The 6,962-nt window shown below is 45.2% G+C and overlaps 1 pseudogene; it reads left to right on the forward strand.

Annotated features, from left to right (window-relative positions):
- The first annotated feature begins 2,518 nt into the window (after nucleotides 1–2,518).
- On the forward strand, nucleotides 2,519–5,433 carry LOC107390802 (tubulin alpha-1B chain-like; annotated as a pseudogene).
- The last annotated feature ends 1,529 nt before the right edge of the window (nucleotides 5,434–6,962 follow it).

The following is a 6,962-nucleotide window of genomic DNA, read 5'->3' on the forward strand; positions in this document are numbered from 1 at the left end:
ACACATTTTAGTAAAAATAAGTAGAAATCATGGAAGGATCAAAACAGAAAAAGTGTTCTTAAACTCATCTTTCAGCTGCTGGACCAGTTGGAACCAGAGTTACAATTTAAAAAAGAACTTTAACAACAGAAGCAATGCTAAGAATTGCATTATAATAATGAAGCGATCTCTCTCTCTCATTGGTTAGGAGTCACATGTTTCAATCAGTATAAATAATCAGTCTTGATGCTGCTCACCTGTTCCAGTCTGGTGAAAGCTGACCGATATCTTCTCTTCCCTCTAGAACCCAAATTTCTCAATTGCAATTGTAAGAGAATAATTGTTGGTGTGATAATAAACCTTAGTGTTTTTTTATTTTTAGCTGGAAAGTGAAATGAGATGTTTAACATTTCTAAATGCAAGAAAGTCTCTTTGGCCACCATGAAGTTCTTGTTATTTTGAAAAAAAAGTCTGTTTAGTTAAACGTGACGTGTGTCGGGTGAAGGTAGTCATGAGTTTCTTTCACTAGAGTACCATTTCTTTATTTTTGTAAGTGAACAGAAGGCAGATGTGTGATTTATGACTCTCAGAAGTCATTTGAAAATGGGCCAAAGTACAGATCTCTTTTGCCCCCCAGCGTGAGTGCATCTCAGTGCTGCTGGTGTCCAGATTGGCAATGCCTGCTGGGAGCTCTTTTCGCTTGGACATGGGATTCAACCTGATGGCCAGATGCCAAGTGATAAATCCAATGGAGATTGAGGAGGAGGAGGAGATGATTCCTTCAACACCTTCTTCAGTGAGACTGGATCAGGGAAGCACTCCCCAGAGCCATCTTTGTGGATCTGGAGCCATCAGTTATCGGTAACAATTGTCCTCCAAACTGAGTTGTATTAAAGCACAAATGTACAGTATTTACTACTTACTACAGTTTGAAGGTGCAAAGTGTTCCATTTGAATTAGGATTGATGCATCCGTGTGGTATGGTGTTGGTATTTACAGAGTAAGCTGGTTCACTGTTGTTTAACCTCTCCCTGTCTCATGCTTCAGTCCCAAGCTGCCTCAAGTCTGCAACAATTATTCCCATCCCCAAAAAATCTTCCATAGACAGCTTAAATGACTATCAACCAGTTGCCCTCACACCTGCAATCACAAAGTGTCTGGAGCGACTTATCTCCAACCACATCCAAGCCTGTCTCCTCACCTCCTTCGACCCCCATTCAGTTTGCCGGGGAAACAGATCAACAGAGGATGCCATCGGCCTGACGCTGCACACAACACTGAGCCACCTAGAGGCCAGAGGAAGCTACGTCAGGATGCTCTTTGTTGACTTCAGTTCAGCTTTCATTACCATCATCCCAGACATTCTTATCTCAAAACTGCTGAGCCTTCAGATCCCTCCCTCCACCTGCCACTGGATAAAAGACTTACTCACAAATCGACCACAGCATGTTAAACTTGGCTCCCATCTCTCCTCCTCCATCCTGCTCAGTACTGGCTCTCCTCAGGGCTGTGTGCTGAGCTCCCTACTGTACACTCTGTACACATCGGACTGTACCGCATCCCACCCATCCACTGCCATCTTCAAGTTTGCAGATGACACCACTGTGGTCGGCCTCATCACAGACGAAGACGAGGCAGCGTACCGGGCAGAGGTCAGTAAACTGTCAAGGTGGTGCTCAGATAACAACCTCACTCTGAATATACAAAAAACAAAAGAGCTCATTCTGGATTTCAGAAGACACAGTCACACACACGCCCCTCTCCTCATAAATGGAAAGCGTGTGGACCGTGTCCCCTCCATCAGGTTCCTCGGCACCATCATCTCTGCTGACCTGTCCTGGTCTGCCAACACCAGAGCTCTGGTTAAAAAAGCTCAGCAGCGGCTGCACGTTCTCCGGGTCTTGAGAAGGTGTGGCCTGGATCAGAAACTGCTGCTGGCTTTCTACCACTGCTCCGTGGAGAGCACCTTCACCTACTCTCTGAGTGTGTGGTATGCAGGCTCCACTGCTGAGGACAGGAAGGCTGTTCAGAGGACAATAAACACTGCCCAGAGGATTATTGGCTGCACCCTGCCATCCCTGGAGGCCATCTCCAGAACCCGCTGCTATCCTCTGTGACCCCACCCACCCTGCCCACTGCCTGTTTGCACTGTTGCCCTCAGGGCGCTGCTTAAGGTCAGTTAAATCACATACCACCAGACTTTCCAACAGCTTCTTCCCTTGGGCCATCAGAACATTCAACACAACAGCACCATTCAACCCCCCACAGCCCCATCAGTAATGTGGACTAATCTGTTTTAAATCATTTTAACTTATTGTTTTAGCAGATCCGAATCACTGGTTGTACTTTCTTGTTGTTGCTAAATGTTTTGAAATTGTTTTTAGCCCTTTATGGTTTTCACATTTATTGTCTTGTGCGCTGTTGATGGCGGACCATCTGTAATTTAATTGCCATGAGCAATTACAACAAAGTCTATTCTATTCTATTCTAGATCCGCCCTACAAGGGATCGTTTCTAATTTGTTGTGAACGAGAGCAACATGCATGTGGTGTATAAAGATGGGAACAAAGAGCTTGGTAATGACTTTACTGCTAACCTGAGCTGATCTGAACTGTTTGATCCAGTCCCCAGTAAATGCGGTCATGTTGTCTTCAGATGAAGTGCGTACTGGAACCTACCGCCAGCTGTTCCACCCTGAACAGCTGATCACCGTTATGGAGGATGCTGCCAATAACTACGCCCGCGGACACCATCGGTAAAGAGCTCATCGACCTGGTGCTTGATTGGATTCGCAAACTGGTAAATGTTTGAGCAGTTTTAATGATTATTTTAATGATTATCCTCAAAGTGATGTGAATTGATGGACGTTTCCTCCTCAGACTGACCAGTGCACTAGTCTTCAGGGATTCCTGGTGTTCCACAGCTTTGGTGGAGGCCCCGGCTCTGGTTTCACCTCCCTGCTGATGGAGCATCTCTCTGTGGACTACGGCAAGAAGTCCAAGCTGGAGTTCTCGGTCTATCCGGCTCCCCAGGTGTCCACTGCTGTGGTGGAACCCTACAACTCTATTCTGACCACCCACACCACCCTGGAGCACTCTGACTGTGCCTTCATGGTAGACAACGAGGCCATCTACGATATCTGTTGCAGGAACCTGGACAATGAGCATCCCACCTATACCAACCTGAACAGGCTGATCAGCCAGATTGTGTCCATCACTGCTTCCCTTCTTTTTGACGGCGCTTTGAACGTTGATCTGACGGAGTTCCAGATCAACCTGGTGCCATATCCTCGGATCCACTTCCCTCTTGCCACCTACGTCCCAGTCATCTCTGCTGAGATGGCCTACCACTAGCAGCTGACTGTGGCAGAGATCACAAACGCCTGCTTTGAGCCAGCCAATCAGAAGGTGAAATGTGACCCTCGCCATGGCAAATACATGGCCTGCTGCCTGCTGTACCGTGGTGACGTTGTGCCTAAAGATGTCAACGCAGCCATCGCTTCCATCAAAACGAAGCGCAGCATCCAGTTTGTGGACTGGTATCTCACTGGGTTCAAGGTGTGCATCAACTACCAGCCATCCACCGTGGTTCCTGGTGAAGATCTGGCCAAGGTCCAGAGGGCTGTTTGCATGCTCAGCAACACCACCGCCATCGCAGAGGCATGGGCTCAGCTCAACCACAAGTTTGATCTGATGAATGCCAAGCGAGCCTTTGCACATTGGTATGTGGGTGAGGGAATGGAGGAGGGGGAGTTCTCTGAGGCCAGGGAGGACTGGCGGCTCTGGAGAAAGATTACAAAGAGGTGGGGACCGACAATTTGGGAGAGGAAGATGAGGAAGAACATTGACATCACTTCATTAAATAAAATTCTTTGCATTGACAAATTTTATTTTGGTTATTTTAATTGAAGCTGCTGAAATCAAGTTAGCTTCTCATAACTTGAAGCAAATTATTATTTTAAGCAAATTTCAACATGGAAGCTAGTTTCCACTGCTAAGATCTACATTTTACTCATACATCAAAAATCATTTTGTCATTTGGTTTTGAACTCATTATGAGGCTAATGGCTAATTATAGGACAGAACACTGGGCAGACATGGTGAGGAAGAAGGAAGTGCACAAAGATTGCAGTAGAGTTTAGGAAGGTGCTGATCTGGAGAGCTGGGTCTTGAAGACGAGACGGGTGTGCACCTGATCTGGGGGGTCTAGAGTGAAATTTTAATGAGGGAACTTAGTGAAAAGGTAACTAAAGGTCCAAAAAGTGGATTTTTGCATGACTTATTCCTTAAAATCTAAACTTGTCTGTTAAGTGCACAGTATCTTGTTAAATTGAGTGAAATAAAGAACATTTATAAGATTTTGTCATCTGTAAGGACAAAATGCAATCAGTGAGAATTGATGGGGGGTAAAGATTTATTGATCACCGCTCTGGTTTCAGCATTTAGAGTTCCAGTTGGTGGTGAGGTAAGCCTCTCAGCCATGTTGGAATCTTTGAGGCTTTGCTTGAGCTGCTTGGGTCATTTTTTTTTCACACATTCTTTCAACAGTATCCTGATATAAATGCTTTCATGTTTCTACAGCTTCAACTGTGATTTAAATATCAAAGATAAGTGATTACATTTATTTTATTTGTGAAATATTGTAACCATTTTTCAGATTTTAACTTCCTCTTTGAGCCTTAAACTAAGACATTTATTAGAAATAAGTCTATGTTGGTTTTTCCACTGTGCCACATGAAATGATTCAAAATGAAATGTTTCTGAGACCTTCTCCATGGAAACGCTGCTCATCATTGTCATGACAACCTTTGACAGAGAGGAAGGGAAAAATAAAACGAGGAGTAATCATAAAAGGGAGAACAGAGGGCTAACGGGACAAGCCCTGACCGATTTTTCCTTCTCACCTTCAGCTTTAGTGCTTTGTTTTTCAAAATCACATCCCGACAGATCGGAGTGTCGTTATTCCTCTGGACTTCCCGGAGCAAGAGGTGATGCTTCGCTAATGAATCCTTCAGGTGGAAATCTATTAGTTGCTAGGAGACGGGTCCTCTGTGGTGATAAAATAATCAAAACGTGGCATTTAGTTAAATTAAAACATCCAACTGAGCAGGAAAATTAAAGCAGATCCCAACTTAAAAGGGCATTATGGAAGTTTGATAGCCAAAACATGTATAGAAATAATAAATGTCTTCTTCATATATTCTCCTAGCCTGGCAAGCCAGACTAAATAAATGTATTATTTAGTCTGGCAACGCTCCATTGACGGCTCTCGGTTGTGGGGCGGGTTCTACCGTTGTCTTTCAAAAGATCTCCGCATGCTACTGGACAAAGAATGTGACATACTCTTGTTTCACTCTGTTGCATCATCCCACCCACCAGGCATATAGAGTGCCCTGATTGGCGCACAAAGCGAATAAAGCTCTGTGATTTGTTCACTTAGCAGATAGAACACAATGATTGGCCCACCATTATGGACCAATCACAGCTCTTTATGTGTTTGAAAGCCCACCCTGGTAGGAGCTGCGGAGGCTCCAATGGAGCGTGCCTAGACCAAACTTTGCAAAGCAAGAATTTGGTCTAGTTCACTAGGCTAACATTCTCCTGCAATGCCCTGGTCCTGTAGAATGAGCCCAGGCATTTTTACTGTGATTGCCTATTTTTCTGTAAAATCACAGAAAAAGAGAGCTGCTTGGGTCGAGCAGGCTGCTTCGTGCACGTTCACGTTCAGGCATAGCCCTCCAAACCATTCTTAAATGGTACAGATACGAGTGACGTCACTGGCACGTTAGCTCGCCTGGTTAAGGTTGGTTTATGCTTGACGCATCCGCGAGGTCCGCACGGCTCCGCACGGCGAAATTGCGTCATTTTAACAACCACGCCCCTCCACCGCACCTCCGCACGGCCCACAATTTCCGCAACGCGCACCTAGGAAATGTTCTAACCACGCGGACGGTCGGACGCGGAAAAACATGGCGGATCGGCAAGATCTAGTACGGCAGAGGTTCGTAAATACAGACATTTGTATGATTCAGCTCTCAGAGATCACCGTGATCCACATGTTGTTAATAATTCTTGGAGAGAAATAGCTCGCACTGTCGTAAAAGACGAGGAAGCTGTTAAAAATGCTGGAATGCCATGTTGTAAACAACAGTAATTTCTACTTCTACTACGGTGTTGTGTTGAGTGCATGCTGTAGAGCTCCATGCTGCCCCCTACAGTTTGGGACAATATTGGCTCACCGCAGAGACAAGCCGCATGAACCATAAACGCTGCGAGTTGTGAAGCGCGTTCCATCCGCGAGCCGCATCACCGCGCGGAAAGTGAATGCGTCAAGCATAAACCAAGCTTAAGACTTCGGACTTTCGTGCAGAAGACCCGGGTTCGATTCTGGATGTGAACATAGTTTATTTAGAGTTTCCTTTTTACATTACTGGTATATTTTTTTACAGTAAGATGCCCAAATTTTTATTTGAGACTTGCCGAAAGGCATTGAATTCACAGATAAAAAAGATGTGGGTTCAACTTTCATTTTGGAACAATTTTTCAAGAGCATGCAGGAGGACTGACCCATCTTAAACTAGGGGTTGTTTGAACTAGTCGACTAGTCGACTTCACGGCTCTGTAGTGACTTTTTATGCCTGTCATCGACTAGTCGCTGTCACGTGATAATGACTGACAAGATGCAGTCCTCCAGCAGGTGATGAGGATTACTTGGGGAAGGGGACTGGGATGGAAGTATGGGATCTATGGGGCCATTTTAATCTGTAAAGCACTTTGAGTTGCATTTTTTTTGTATGAAAAGTGCTATATAAATAAAGTTGATTTGATGAGCCCCTGCGTCGGGAGGTGGAGGCGACATGCTGTGCCAGAGCGTCGGTACTGACACCGGCGGTAAAACGGTCATTTAACCAAACTGTGACCTTTTCCCTCTTGCAATTTTACCTTCCCCTCACCCCCATCCTAATCTTAACCAGTTTGCGCATG

This window comes from Nothobranchius furzeri, chromosome 15 (assembly GCF_043380555.1).
Source record: "Nothobranchius furzeri strain GRZ-AD chromosome 15, NfurGRZ-RIMD1, whole genome shotgun sequence".
Lineage (NCBI taxonomy): Eukaryota > Metazoa > Chordata > Actinopteri > Cyprinodontiformes > Nothobranchiidae > Nothobranchius > Nothobranchius furzeri.